This window comes from Pantherophis guttatus, chromosome 1 (genome assembly GCF_059756535.1).
Source record: "Pantherophis guttatus breed Tessera chromosome 1, ASM5975653v1, whole genome shotgun sequence".
Classification (NCBI taxonomy): domain Eukaryota; kingdom Metazoa; phylum Chordata; class Lepidosauria; order Squamata; family Colubridae; genus Pantherophis; species Pantherophis guttatus.
Genome location: NC_142063.1, coordinates 107,886,663 through 107,900,464, shown reverse-complemented (window position 1 = coordinate 107,900,464; position 13,802 = coordinate 107,886,663). Strand labels below are relative to the sequence as shown.

Here is a 13,802-nt window from a genome sequence, read left to right as displayed (position 1 = left end):
TTTCCAGGGCAGCTCTAATCTTAGATCCAGATCTAAGCACCCTATGGGCCAGATTTGGCCCGCGGGCCTTGAGTTTGACACCCCAGTCTTACTGAGACCTTGCTCGCCTCTTGAGCAAACCGGTTTTTTTCTTGCAACATCACAATCATTTTGCTGCTGGAATGAATTTAAGATGGTGGTTGTCACTTTTAAAGCTCTACTTGTCTATTATTGTATTGTAAGAAAATTATAAACTTCTCCGAGCCTTCTGATTGGAATAGCACAAAGGAATAAATAAATGAATAACAAGTTGGTGTGGCTTCCTATTCAGTTTACAAAAGCCAGCTGAATTTGAAACCAGTTTGTATTTCAACAGCCATAGTGATGTTCTTCACCAAAGCCTAGTGTAGCATATGGGTATTATGCTTTTAAGAAGAGTCATTATCATACAGTTGAGATAGCTGCCCTGATACATCTAATTAATGTCACATATATTGACTGTATCCTTTCTGTGGGATGCTTCCTGTGGTTTTATGTGTACTACTTGTTGTGTGTGCTTGGCTACATTTCTTAGAATGACTTGGCCGTGAAACTTGGATCTCAAACAAAGTCAGGAGGTGGTGCTACCGTAGACAAGCACATTTTTTTACACTGAGAAAAGCAGCCCTGCATTGAAGAGTTGCTCATGTATCATACACATAATGCACCCACCCTCCAAAAACTTGTTGACGCTTTCAGTTTCCCAGGGTATGCTAAGTCAGGTCATCATCTCATTGCCTGAAGGCCAATCCAGTCATGAAACTTACTGAGTAAGTAAGAGTCCCATTCCTCTTTCATAGCCCATCTGAAAGTAGCATCACAGATTAAATATGTGTGAATGTAGAACATGGTTGCCAAAAAAACCTAACACCATTTTAAGTCATATCATGAAAGCAAAGTGTCCAAATGTAATAGTCCTGCTGTATTCTGTTTCTATTTCAAATATTGTATTCAGATCTAAAAAGGATTCAGACAGTTTAAACAAAGATGGTCTTAGATTGAAAATTGCTCAAGAGGAAAATAGGCATCTTTATGTTTGAGAAGACTGAGAAAGGCTCTGATAATGCTCTTCAAATACCAAATGCCTGAAGGAATGTTACATAAAAGACAGATCTGTTCTCAGTCATTCCTTGCTGCAGGATACAAAATAATGGACACAGGTTATAAGAAAGCAATGTCAGACTTCAGGCCAGGCACGGCTACCTAGTTCTTCCAGAAACACATTCCCATATTCAGGAAGAAGATAACTGCAGATGCTTCAGGGAGTCAGGGCTGAAATTGCAGTATATTTGTATGGTATGGTATGGCATGGCATGGCATGGCATGGCATGGCATGATATTATTATATGGAAGAGGCCTTTATCCTGCAGTGGAGCGGATGTACAATGCCTAGAATGAGACATTACACAACACTACAGGTTGTCCTCCACTTACGAATGTAATTGAGCCCAAAATTGTTAAGTGAGACAGTTAAGTGAGTTTTACCCCATTTTATGACCTTTCTTTCCACAGCTGTTAAGTGAATCACTGTAGTTGTTAAGTTAGTAACACGGTTGTAAAATGAATCTGGTTTCCACATTGATTTTGCTTGTCAAGAAGGTTGCAAAAGGTGATCACATGACCTGGGACACTGCAGTCATCATAAATATTGTCAAATTGCCAAGTGTCTGAATTTTGATTACATGACCATGGGGATGCTGCAAGTGTGAAAAATGGTCATAAGTAATTTTTTTCAGCACCACTGAAACTTTGAACAGTCACTAAATGAACTGTTGTAAGTTGAAGACTACCACTATACCAGTGGCGGGTTGCCCCCCGTTCGCACCGGTTCTATAGAACTGGTAGTATAGAACTGGCAGTAAAACCGGTGGGAGGCTCCGCCTACCGACCCCGACGTCATCAAAATGCTTCTGCACATGCGCAGAAGCTTCTGCGCATGCACGCGCGGCCCCATTGCGAACCAGTAGTAAAGATAGGTAGAACCCACCTCTGCACTATACTATACTACAGTATACTACACTACATCCTGTCTTTATTATTTTTACAAATAATTCAAAGCAGCAAACATATCCAATGTATTTCTTCCATCTATTTTCCCTACAACTGGTTTTCATGGCTAAGGCGGGAAACTCAAGAGTTTCCAGGTTTCTAACCATGGTGCATAAACCACTAGACCAAACTGGTTGTATGCGGAAGATTCTGAACACAGAAATCAAGCCGGCTCTCTGTCAATACTAGGTTTTAAATCTTAACCATTTTCTTCCCACCATTTCAAATCAGTTGGCTTTTGGGCTATTCTTTTCAAGACTGGAATACCCCCTTCTTCATGCTTATATAATGGTTTTGCCTGACCTGATCAATGCTGATTCCCACCTCTCCAACTTTAGCTCTTATAAGTAGCTTCACTTCATTGGGAGAAATATTTCTAATTGTAAGGGCAGCTTGAAAAAGCAGCATTTGCCTAGAGAAGTGATGCTTCCTTTCCTGCTATATATACTGTAATGAAGTTGGGGCTTGACCATAATCTCATTGGGTTGCTTTTAATCAGAAATCTGGGACTAATAAGGATGTTAGAAGTTATGGCTCTAATATGCATACCTCTATAATTTTGCACCTCTCAGTTTTTTTATGAGGCTAAAATGAAAGGCAGGGAGTAGTGTATTTGTGTATGTGTGTATGTGTGAGCATATGCATGTGTGTGCATCTGTGTGTGCCTGCACATATGCCAAGGTTCCTGGAAAATAGGCAAAACCATAAATTAGCGCTAACAGATAATTTATGGTTTTCCTTGCTTACTTTATATTTTTACTAGGCAACCCCCTTTTTTAAAATTTCATCAAATGCAGTGTAACTCATTTCTCTCGCTTAAACTCTACAGTAATATTTTGAGCTATTCAGTATCTTAATTATTTTTATATGTTTGTGGTTCCTTGGTGTACAGTATTAGTCTTTGTTTTCCACTACACAATATTTTGCTGCTGCATTTTCTTTGTGATTGTATTTTTGGGGAATTACTCATTGCATTGATTTTTTTATTCTTGTTTTATTATGTATATTGTCCTGAGAGCCTAGGCTAGAGGATTAAACGTATACAAATAAATTCTCCAGATGACTCTTGGGCAACCAAAGAGCTAGCCAGACATAACTTTCATAGTTGATGCCTGCTGGCTTATGTTGATCATGTGATATAAAAAAAAGTATTTCTAGATATGTGCACTTCAAACAGCAGTACAGATAAGTTTCCTTCCAAATGGTTAGTCTATAATTTTTAGCTGTGCTATCTATTTCCTTTTGCTAGGGGCAAAATCAACACTTTTGATTTTACCACCTGACACTGAATCCCCGCACCAACCTCTTCAAATGCTGTTGTTCCTTTGGCAAAGGGAAAGCATTCCTATTTTAGGCATTTGAGAGATGATGGGAGGAAGTTTACTCTTTCGATTTGTCATGTGCAGAGAATTTCTCTGTTGGTCAACAATGACTCAGCTTTTTGGTGTTTCCGATTTCGTCTTTCATTTCATCTCTAGTGGTGAGCAAAAGCTTTCCTCGTCAGCTGAATAAGTTTGGACAAATTCTCCTCAAAACTCTCTGCCAGAAATTTAGGAGCAGAGCTCCAAGTGGAAATAGGATGATGAGTTTTAGCCCCAATTTTCTTGTTTATTCCTGGCCATAAAAGGAAATGTGAAATGCAGGCACATTGCCTCACCTAGGTCTAATCTCTTACATATTTAAATATAATACATTAGAATTCATTGACACAAAATAGCCATTAACAATGTTTTCCCTCCATCTATTGGCTTTGTACAAGGCTTATATTTTATATAAGCCTTGTACTTATATAAAAGTATAAGTATATACTGTCATCCTTCTGATGACTTTTCATATCACTTCTACATTGAGGACATCTAGCTGTTCTTTACAGGGATCCTTTATTTCATGTCTCCAGTGGCAAGCCTGGTATTTTTTTCTCTCTCTCATTAGCTCTGCCACAAAATTTCTTCTCTTTTAGGTCTCATTTTGTCACTTGATCTCTGTATCCACCCTGTTGCCATCTACACTCTTGAGTGAGTCTTGCTTTCCCCTTTGAGCATTTCTTTACCCTTCTTTGCTATATTCAAACCACTATATATCAGTGCTTCTCAACCTGTGGTCCGCTGATTTCTGGAGGGAGGCATGTTGTCGTCACAGGGAGTCTGCGAAGGCTTGAAGAAAATTTATGATTTAAATCTTGAGTTAAGCCCTGGTGATCCGTGGCCATGATCCATGGCCATGGTCCGTGGCCACAAAGGTAATTAAAGTAGTGAAGAAAAGGCTGAGAACTATTGCACTATATTGTTTATCTTCTACCAAAGATGGCTTTTCTTCTCTGGCTCTTCTGCGAAACTTTTTTCCATTGTTCCATGAACAAAGTGTCTCAGCTACTAGAGTTCTTCCACTGTCCTATCTACACCTCAGGGGTGAAATCCAGCAGGTTCTGACAGGTTCTGGAGAACCAATAGCGGAAATTTTGAGTAGTTCAGAGAACCAGCAAATACCACCTCTGGCTGGCCCCAGAGTGGGGTGGGAATGGAGATTTTGCAGTATCCTTCCCTGCCACGCCCACCAAGCCATGCTCACCAAGTCACCCCATGTCCACCAAGCCACACCCACAGAACCGGTAGTAAAAAAAATTGGATTTCACCACTGCTACACCTGTTTTTCCATCTAACATTTCTTCATCCTTCCAGAATGATTTACTTCTCTAGCTAGGTGTGATGAAGATGTTTTGCTAACTAAGTAGCATATCCTCTCTCCTGTCTGCACATATATTAATGTATCTAAAGCAGAGCAGCATTATGGTATATGAGGCACAAAATCCCTCATGTAACAAATGCAAGAACGTTACACTTAAAATAACCTTTCTATAATGCAGACTATTTCCTGCCAAGGAAATGTCTTTCTTGACCTACCTCCCTTGTTTGAATGTCATCCCCCTCCTTGCATTTCTTTATTAGGTTTCTTCACATTCTTGGATTCTGCTCAGTGACTTTTTCTCCTGTTCAAAGCTCTGATGGACTTGCCTATTCATATTTCTTTGTGTTTATCGTTCTTCTTTGGTTAGTTTCATTTGTTTAGTTCTACCCAAATCTTTTCTTTCTCCCCAAAATAATTCTGCTGATTTCACCTTTGTATTCTTTACATCTGGAATTGCTTCTTGGGACATTTCCATGTATCCACCATCCCAATTTCTTTTACTATTATTTTAAAGTTCACCTTTATCAGGAAGTCACTGCATCTTGCAATATTCTCAATACAGTGCCTGCAGATAAGAGTGCTTTCATACATACTTTTCTTGGTGTGTTTGGTTGTACATGATTCTACCTCCCTGTGTGCTTAGAAAGTGTATTCAAAACACTTGTTAGTTTTGATAAAACATCACAGTATCATTCATATTTGTACTGGTTATAATACAAGTGAAACTGTTTTTGCATTTAATGTGCACCCTTTTAAACATCCAAATACTATCAATTTGAGAATCAGGTGTGTTAACTGATAAAGCAATGAAAGAGCAGCAAAACTGGAGGAAGAAGAGTTAAATTCCAACTTTGCTGCAAATGATCAAACATCTTTCTCCATCAGTTGATGCTATACTGTATTTTCCCCCCCCCAAAAAAGGAAGCTCTGTACCATACCTTCAAGCAAGAATGTATTTCCACTTATTTGTGCCCTCAGGCTTTGTTTACTTAAGAATGCACAGAAAAAAAATTCCCTTTGAAGAGTCTTCATTAGGAAAATGATGACTCACTTCCTTTTCTAAAGAGAGAGGCTTCTAGCAAGGAAAGAAGTATCCCCAACCAAAGTCTATCAGTATCATCTCTGTTTTTGCTGGATACTATTAATGAAGAGGAGACATTGCAATGAGGTGGGTGAATCAACATGACAGCACCTGGCTTTGAATATACCATCAGCAATTTAATCTCTCAGCAGAAACCAAAAGAATAAAGTAGATCAGAAGCAGCTGTGTGTGCGTGTGTTGCCGTTTTTTTTAAAAACAGAAAGTAAAATCTAATAGTTTATACTTAGAGGTGAATTTTTCTTCACCATGAGTTACATGAATAACAAGAAATAATGTAGCCCTGCCATTTTTGCATTTATGATTTACTAACTTGTAGGAATTACCCATCCATTTAATAAAATTTGGTGGTTTGGGAGTGTACAGATAAAAAAATCCACACCATGGAGACTGGACAATATTCAAATGATGGCATTATAGGAACTTTTGCCAGCAATACCTCTCTCTATTCTGCACACACAGTCTGTCTGTAGAACAGAAAGCCATAAATTCGGCGTTGAAAATTACAGCAACTTTCTAATAACAATGGAAAAATCTGCCAATTCCCCAGGATGTTTTGGTCTAATCCTAGCTTTAAGTTCTGAGGGGGGAAAAAGATATAGATGTAACAAATTAAAAAAAACCTCTTTTTAAATCCAACTGTTGTGAAGTAGGAATCTTAGAAAAGTTCCTCACTTTTCACATGGTTATAGCAATTTAGGAAAATTAACTAAGATTGTGTCATTGTGGATAATTACATGTTTTCAATCATTAATGAGACTGTAATAGTTTCTGGGAAGACAAACCACTACACTATCTCTGCAGTCATTACTCTCTGGAAGTCCCTAATTTGCCCTATTCCCAAAACTGCATTTTGGAGTTTGTTTTTCTTCTTCTTCTTGTAATAGTTCTTTGCAGTGCAGTGCATTGACATATTCAGAATTGTTTTTTTTTTAATTTAAAATTTGGTGAATCTGCAAAGATGTTTTACCTTTAAGACTGCAAGCAGGAACTATGAATTATTTTTAGAAAAGCAGTTCCATTCTCTAACTGGACAGCCACTTGTCTGAAATGGTATAGGCCTTTTTACCATTGCGTGCCAAGAGCGGGGAGAGTGCGGGGGGTGGTCGCGTGAGTGCGTGCCCACACCCATAATTCAATGCATCCCGCCCATGCACGTGACCCCCCCTATGCTCCCCTCCGCTTTTGGCACGTGATGGCATGGTGGGCCCAGTAGGCCCTTATTTCGCCCTCCCCAGGCTCCATAGCCTTTCTAGGAGCCTGGGGAGGATGAAAACGTTCTTCCCCACCCCTCGGAGGCCTTCTGGAGACCTTCCGGAGGCCAGAAACAGCCTGTTTTCCAACTTCCGGTGGGCCTGGAAGGCCTGAAAATCAGTTGGCCGGCACATGCATGTGTGCCGGAGCTAAACTAGGGCAACACTTGCGTGCCCACTGACATGGCTACGCGTGCCACCTGTGCCATAGATTCACCATCACGGGTATAGGGTCTCCTGCTTGAGCAGGGAGTTGGACTAGAGAGAAGACCTCCAAGGTCCCTTTCAGCTCGATTCTATTCCTTTATGATAGTGTTGGAAGAAATCTCCTTCTAGGTTCTGCTCCAAGTGGGGAAAAAGACACTGGAAACATGGAGACTGCTTGGAAAGATGGTTTAATGGTGGACAGGATCACATGGCTTGAGTTCCTGAACAGAAAAGGGGCAGATACAGGGAGTCCTTGGGTTTTTATGCTCTCTCTGGCTCTGCATTTCTTGGGGCCCCGAAAGAGTATCCTGATTGGTTGTCAGACTCCCAGGGGGTGGGGGCCTTGCTGGCTGATGATCACATGTGCTTCCCAGGTCACATGCGGTGAGTTTCTGCTGCTATTGTGTAGAGGGCTAATCCTATCTTTGTTGGATCTTTGTCAATTCCTACTATGGCTCTGCCTGAAGGAGGCAGATCTTTGTTATGTAGAATAGACTGGCCCAGGCCTTAATGGGCCATTGACAAAGGGTGGGGGGCAGGAAGGTGGGAGCTGCTTTGTCTGTAAAATATGCTTCTCCATTTCTCATCCAGGGAAATATAATATTCTGCCTTTTTCATATTTCCTAAAATATTTCACTCTTCCAGGAAAGGGGTGGGTGCTAACTTCCTACAATAGATTGTGGTTATATTTGTATAACACATTAAGCCACAAATGAGTCAATCATTCTTTAGCCTAGTCGTAAGTTTGTGGTACCAACCTCAATAAACTTTCAGTTGACAAAGAGTAGCCATGTTATAAAACCCAAACTATTCATAACTGCAATATAGACAGGTCAGTTTTGTTACTCCCAGGGGTGAAATCCAGCAGGTTCTGACAGGTTCGAGAGAATCGGTAGTGAAAATTTTGAGTAGTTTGGAAAACTGGTAAATACCACCTCTGGCTGGTCCCAGAGTGGGGTGGGAATGGAGATTTTGCAATATCCTTCCCCTCCCACGCCCACCAAACCATGCCCACAGAACTGGTCGTAAAATAATTTGGATTTCCTCACTGGTTACTCCCACTAAGCAGCTACATCTACCTGACCCTGACTAATCTTGAAAAGTTAAATGAGAAGAGGCCTGGCTAGTTCTTGGATGGAAAATCTTTTTTTTTTTTTTGATGCTCTTCCTTGAAAAACAAAGTCCAGTTGCCTTCTGAAATAGGCCACTTGGGACCACTTTCATGTTGTTTTTTGAGAAGGTCACAGGGATAAAAGTCACCGGGAGACAAGCTCAGCTTGCTTTCCACAACCTTGTTACTCCACTTACCGGTACTTGCAGCCAACGCCAGGAAAGGGGTCGCTCAGCTCAGAAGGCCACCCGGTGACATCATCCACCCCCCCACCCCCCCCACCCCAGACAGCGTGTCTCGCGTGCCCTCCGCTTAACAGGCACCGACTTCCCTTCCCGGGATCCGAATTCCACTTCCAGCCGCGGCGGCGCTTCGACGTCCTCTCTGCGTCTCCCCCCCCCCCCCCCAAGGCAGCGGCAGTGGTCCCGTCCTTCCGCTAGGCGTCTCGGAAAGACCAGAGTTTATTCAGACGATTAAAAGCACCGAAGCAGCTGCCGGAGCCGCGAGACGACTGGGAGGAGTCGCTGCCTCGGCGTAGCGTTTTGGGAAAAGCGACCCGAGCCTCTCCCGCCGCCAGCAGCGTCAGGACCACCCGGCTCGCCAGGCGAAGGTACTGGGGGCGAATTCCGGGGTGTTTCGGGGCTCCCTCCTGGCTGCGTCTAGCAGCGGGTGGGCGGACGCGGGAGGCTACCTGGCCGAGCGGCCCCCGAGGAAGGAAGGGCGCACTTGAGATCTTCAAGGGGGAAGCGCGACTCCTTGTCCTTCCCATCTTTTGCCGGAGGGTCGTGCTCTTTGTCTCGCGTGTATGTGGAGGGTGGGGCTGGGGGGGCAGAGAAAGAGGTGCTTGGTTTGTTGGAGGCCCACAAAGTTCCTGAAAGTGACGAGCGGGAGTGGAGGCTGCGTGAGTGTGTGTGAGTGAAAGGGCGCCGCGGGCGTTTCTTTCTCTTGGTACTGTTTGTTTTTAATAATTCGGGATCGCGCCGGCTGTTGCGGCGAAGCGGGGAAGGGAAGCTCCGGGCTTTGGAAATCCCACCCACCCCCTTCCACTCCTTTGGATTTGGATCCCGCTGTGGAAAAGAAGGGATGGGGGGTGGGGGTGGGGGTAAAAAAGGAGAGATGAAAGTTCATTTTATTTAAGCCGCAGGAAGTTTTGTTGGACGTCCAACTTTTTGTTTCGGAAATCCGCGTGGGAGTGGGGGAGGGCGGGCGGAGCGGGGGAAGGGATCAAAGTTCTTCTCGTGGGTTTATTCTGTGGAAGTGGAACTAGGAGATAGCCGCGTGCTCGCCCAGGAACACTTGATTGCTTTGATTTTTTTCCCCCCCAAGGAAAGACAACCATAGGTCTGTTATGTGGATTGTTTCTGCAAATAATCATAATTCATTAGCTGTTTAGTCCATCCTATTTCTTTTAGGCGACCTGCGTAGTGGCAGAAAGTGAAAAGGGCTGTGGTGAGACCAATGTTTCCTTGTGCTTTCCTGCTTTTAGAGTTTGTAGGGGTGAGTGCGCCTATTTGTGTCTTAACATCCTCCGTCTGATGGGTTTACCCAATGTTAGTAATATATGTATTATATGTCTTTTACTTAGATGGAGTAACTATAGATCCATTTTTCCCAATCTGGTACACCTTCCTCCTCCCCCAGTTGGAACTGCAATTTCCAAAATTTCTGGTCTGTCGTTCCTGAATTCTGGAAGTTACAATTCCAGTCACATCTATAAGATTCCAGTTTGGGGAAAGTGTGTTCACATGATGGATTCTGAGACTTTTTTTTTTTAAATAATTGTTCCAGAAAGTTGCAACATTTGTTTTGGACCAGCATATATAATAAGACGACACACACACATTCTGTAAACTTTAAAATATATTAGGTAATGATTAATGTTCCAAATTGGTCATTTAAAAGATAGGGGACTTTTATGACTTTTATGTTCATTTTTAATATGTATGTTTACTTTCTAAATTTTAACATGGTATTTTGGTTCTGTTTGCATAGTCTGGTAATCTGGGTTAACTGAGCCAAAAATTAGCTGTGTTTGTACCCGAGTCAAATATTTGCCAAATATATATTAATTGTAGTGTGCTATGCAATCTCAACCTTTGAAATATAGTATAAAATTGAAAGCGCTGAAATATGTAGTAAATCCCAGTGTCAGGATAACAGAGTGCATTAGGTATTTCTGCATTGCATTTTCATACATTCATTTGCACTGACGTACTTGCAACGCAGAATCAATGTCAAAATTCCAGAGAAGTTTGCTTTCAATTTGTATTTACAACTTTCTGACTGCTTTCATGAGCATGTACAGGAAAACCTCACCAACTGCAGTTGGGACTGACAATTCTGTCAGTAAGTGGCACAGTTGTTAAGTGTGATATAAGTGATCACAACTTGCCCCTGGTTTCCCCATTGATTTTGCTTGTTGGAAACTTGCAATGGTGACCACATAACTGCGGGATGCTCTAAACCAGGATTCTCCAACCTTGGCAACTTTAAGACTTGTGGACTTCTGGGTTCTGGGAGTTGAAGTCCACAAGTCTTAAGTTGCCAAGGTTGGAGACACCTGCTCTAAACATCATAAAATATGTGTGAGCTGCAAAGTGCCTGAATTGCAATCACATGACCTGATAAGACCACAAATTAATGGATCAGTTGTCTTTTTTTCCACCACTGTCATAAGTTAACGGGGTGCTGAATGAGTGGTTGATAAGTGAGGGCTACCTCTAAAGAAGAAGTTTGAGGGAGTTGCACTTCCATTGTAACAGGAAAAAGGAGCTTGGGCATCTTTTCTGAAGTGAAAAATATATATATATTTTTCATTTATGTCATCCTTGGGGTAAATGCCAAGGTTTGCCCCCCCCCTTTGGGTGTAATATAAAAATAGTAACATGGGATGAAACTTGAATTACTTTTTGTGGGAATGTGTTCTGATCATCTACTCTATAAATGTTTCAGCATTCACCCATAGCAGCTCCAGCCAGTTTGCACAAGAAAAGAGCTTGTCTGGTGGGAGTTGTTCAGAAATTTAGAGAATGCTAGACTGCCTATCCTTAGGGATACCTTTTTGCTATGGATCTACTGTTATATTTTGTTTGTGTAATGATTAGATAGGAAGCCTTTGATCTTGCAATATACTGTGCTGACTAATGAAAAGAATACTGCCAACAAAATAGAATTTCTCAATTTTCTAATGAGTTGTAAATACTGCCTTGTAAAAAAGTTATGTGCCTTTGGCATCATATAATTTGTTTCCTTAGTAGCTGAAGGAGAGCAAACCAAGTTAATGACGTCCTCAGATGACCTTAACCCCTAGTGACTTTGTGGACACAAATGTAGATGTCTTGATAATAGAATGAGGTTGTTCTGAAATTCCCTTCTTTTGGGATGTTTTTTTCAACTCCGTTTTTGCCTATAGCTTTGGGGTCTCCTGGTGGTCTCCCATCCAAGTGCTTTGTAGCTTAACCCTGCTTAGTGTTTTGAAATCAGCTAGAGTTGGCTAGGTGTGGAGGAGAGTAGCTGTGTGGGATGGCATGGTAAAAGAACAAAGAGAGAGTGGGTGGTCTAGCAACAGGAAAAGCTGCCAGTAAGGTTTTAAGAGAATGAGAAAGCAACTGTTGATCTCAAAAGGGCAGCCAGACCTGTAGGCAGTTCTGGGCAATGGTATCTAGGATCTTGGGAACAAACAAAGCTCAAAGGCTGAAGTGGAATTTGCTGGCATTGGCTATAAAGAGCTGGAACTAACTATTAAAGGAACAAGGTTCATTTTTATTTTGCAAAGCAACCTTGTGTAGTCTAGTGTATTCTCTCTCACTGGTTATTCTGACAATTTTCATCCAGCACCAATGAAAGGGACCACTTTGGTGGAAACTGGCTGCAAACTGTAGAAAAATGACCGGAAAACAAATTAAAATTATGTGTCCCATTCTGGAATTCGTTTTTTTAAAAAATAGTTTTGAGAATACATAGTAACTCAAAAGCATGTTAATAATTTTCTTTGGAAATAGAATGTAAGCTTAATGAAAGGGTTTAATCAAAATTGTCAATAAAACCTGTTTCATTTGTCTTTTAAAGGAGTAGATAAATTCTAATGTTGCTTTGAATAGTTTGGCTTTTCTCTGTAAGTTTGGAATAATAAATAGCCTAAATGTCTTGTAATATCCTTGATTGAACATTCCATGGGCCTAGTAGAGTGTAATCTAAGACTACCAGAATTCCAGGTGAATTGTTGGTTTTGCCGTCGTAAGGTCATCTGCATTGTTGCAGCCAGATCTGGAATAGGATTTCAGTCTTGAAAAATTACATCTCCTTTTAAAGGTATTTTTACTTCCAAATAAATATCAATAGGACTGTATTACTCTAGGCTTGACTTCTACTTTCTCCATCATCAAAAGTGGCTTATCAAGACTAAAGATTAATAAAAGGGAGAAATGCCTTTAACTGAATCACAGCTGACCTCAAATGGCAAATTGGAGTACAAATTTAAAAGAGTTAAGACCCTTTGCAAATCTGCTTATTTCTGGAGATTCAGCCTGTTGTTGAGCAGTAGAAGGTAGATGGATGAAGACTGGGATTAAGAACTGATTAGTATAGATATCAAATAGGCAACTACAATAAGTGCAGTAACTTTAATAGGGATATTAGTTGAAGGGTTTTTGTAAACTGAACAAAGGTATCAATATCTAGTTACTAGCAGCTAATTCTGAGGGCCAAACTACATAGTATTTAACATATAAATTGTTCCAGAATGTTTTCAGTTTGAGTGTATTCTGTATAGATGCACACTGGCCCAATCTGGATTAAGACCATTAACATCAAGGAGGTGAACCATTTAACTTTGTCCCGCTTATTGCCTTAGTTGGAAAATATGTATGGATATCTTTTGCTGATATAAGATCTTTGTTTTTTTATCATTGAGATCACTGAAGTTTAAAGCAAATCCTGTGGCCATGCATGCTGATTTTTTTTAAAAATGAGCTTCTTGCATGATGCTTACATCCCACATTAAACTATCTATGGTTCAAGTAGAATAAATTGAAATTGGAAGGATTCTTGCATTATGCCGATACCCAAAGGTATCCCATGCTGTAACTTTAGACTATTTGAATCTGTGCAAACAAGACTTACTGTTCTATATTTGGCATCACTAATTGTGCTTCTAAAAATAATAATTTAATTTAAACAATTTAAACATTTAAAAATAAGCAACACAACAACAACCCCCTCCCCCCCAAAATAAAAGAACAAAGATGGTAAAGCAAACAAACCTGGATGGGAACAAAGAAAAGGAAGAAAAGGAGTGTCTATCCTTCTTGGTTTAAGAGTCACATCTTTAGGGCCTTTCAAAATATTTGCAGGATGGGAGCTTTTCAAACCTCTGGAAGAA

General features: G+C 40.9%; 1 protein-coding gene across 4 annotated transcripts in view; it reads left to right on the top strand.

Moving 5' to 3' along the window:
- Positions 1 to 6,716: 6,716 nt before the first annotated feature.
- Positions 6,717 to 13,802, top strand: part of CD151 (CD151 molecule (Raph blood group)) — a 46,684-nt gene continuing 39,598 nt past the window's right edge. Inside the window, exon 1 of one of the 4 annotated variants that reach the window (XM_034416823.3) lies at positions 6,717 to 9,032. The gene's annotated coding sequence lies outside the window, so the exon portion shown is untranslated. Of the gene's footprint in view, positions 9,334 to 13,802 lie in introns of all 4 variants that reach the window. The other 3 variants (XM_087880500.1, XM_087880508.1, XM_087880497.1) reach the window with 3 other exon arrangements.